Source organism: Eptesicus fuscus, chromosome 1 (assembly GCF_027574615.1).
Source record: "Eptesicus fuscus isolate TK198812 chromosome 1, DD_ASM_mEF_20220401, whole genome shotgun sequence".
NCBI classification, from domain to species: domain Eukaryota; kingdom Metazoa; phylum Chordata; class Mammalia; order Chiroptera; family Vespertilionidae; genus Eptesicus; species Eptesicus fuscus.
Genome location: NC_072473.1, coordinates 101,630,228 through 101,631,946, shown reverse-complemented (window position 1 = coordinate 101,631,946; position 1,719 = coordinate 101,630,228). Strand labels below are relative to the sequence as shown.

General features: G+C 37.2%; 1 pseudogene; it reads right to left on the bottom strand.

Moving 5' to 3' along the window:
• Window positions 1-1,604: 1,604 nt before the first annotated feature.
• On the bottom strand, window positions 1,605-1,719 carry LOC114227660 (U2 spliceosomal RNA; annotated as a pseudogene).

Below are 1,719 nucleotides of genomic sequence, written 5' to 3'. Positions count from 1 at the left end.
CAGGGGTAAAGCAATATGGCCCATTACTGAAAGTATACAAGTAGGGCAACTGGAAGCTCAGACCCTTCAGGAATGAAAACTGGATCATCCCTCCCAGGAAAACATCCTAAATAGCAAATAGCTGCCTACTAGGGGTATTGATAAGTACAAAAACAATGGTTTTTATGAAGTTTTATGAATTATATACTTATGCATATTTCATGCAAACATTATTGAGCATGAAGTGTTTAAATAGTAATATTCCAAATTAGTTTGCCTTGGTTGGTGGTAAATTATATTTTATTGTGCTACACAGGAAGTATCAGAGTACTTTATTTATTTATTTTTACTGCTTTTATTTATTTATTTAAATTACTTTATTGATTAAGGTATCACATATTTGTCCTCAAACCCCCCCCCCATTCCCATCCCAAACCCCTCCACACGCATGTCCCCACCCCCCTGTTGTCCGTTATCACTGGTTAGGCTCATATGCAAGCACACAAGTCCTTTGGTTGATCTATCTCCCTTATCCCCACCCTCTCCTACCTTCCCTCTGAGGTCTGACAGTCTGATCGATGCTGTTCTTGTTCTTCAGTCTATGTTGTTCATCATTTCCCCTAGATGAGTGAGCTCATGTGATACTGGGAATACACTTATGGGAACCGAAAATGAGACAAGCAATAGTGGTTATGCTGAGAGGCAAATGAATCAGTCTATAGTGAGTTTCTTTCTGGGCCAACAGTTCCTTTGAGTCCCAATTTCTATATACTAATCTTATAGGTCATGGGAATAAGAACAGAAGACCTAAGGAGAGGGATAGAGAGAGGGAATTAAAGAGTGAGAATTGCTGTATTTCCTTAACCTGAGTATTCTTTGCTTACTGATTTTTAGATGACTGTATTCTTCCCCCAACATACCTCATGGTCCTGAACACAGTGCCAAGAGTTGGGGGTAGGGGAGCAGGGAGGAGATAGGAGTGTATATTCACTCTGACTGGAAGTCTCCTCCTACTTAGAATTCAAACTTAAAAGGTTTCCCTTTTTTTTTTTTAAAGTACTCTGATATGTCCTTTTTTTTTTTTAAAGTCGGACATCCCTCGAGGGGTCCCAGATTGGAGAGGGTACAGGCTGGGCTGAGGGACAACCCCCTCTCCGTGCATGAATTTCGTGCACTGGGCCTCTAGTCAATTATGACATGCTTTCCCATTGAGGTAGACTCTTATTTTTTTTTTTTAAGGTAGACTCTTTAAATACTCCTCTACATGGTGCTTAAAATAGTTACTATAAATTATGAAATAAATCAGATGAAGAAAGACAAACACCATATGATCTTACTTATATGTGGAATCTAAAAACACCACAAAATAAACAAATAGAACAGAAACAAACTCATAGATATAGAGAACAAACTGATAGTCACCTGATGGGGGAAGTTTGCGGAGATGGGTGAAAAAGGTGAAAGGGATTAAGAAGTACAAATGGCCAGTTATTAAAAATAGTTATGATGATATCAAGTAGAACATAGGAAATACAGTCAATAATATTATAACTATGTCTGATATCAGATGGTTACTAAACTTATTGAGGCTATCACTTTGTAAGTTATATAAATGTCTAATTACTATGTTGTACACCTGAAACTAATATAACATTGTATGGTCAACTGTAACTGAAAAATAAATTTTAAACTGATAAGAACTGATAACTACACTTGATCTTAGCTAAAAGGCTGAGATAT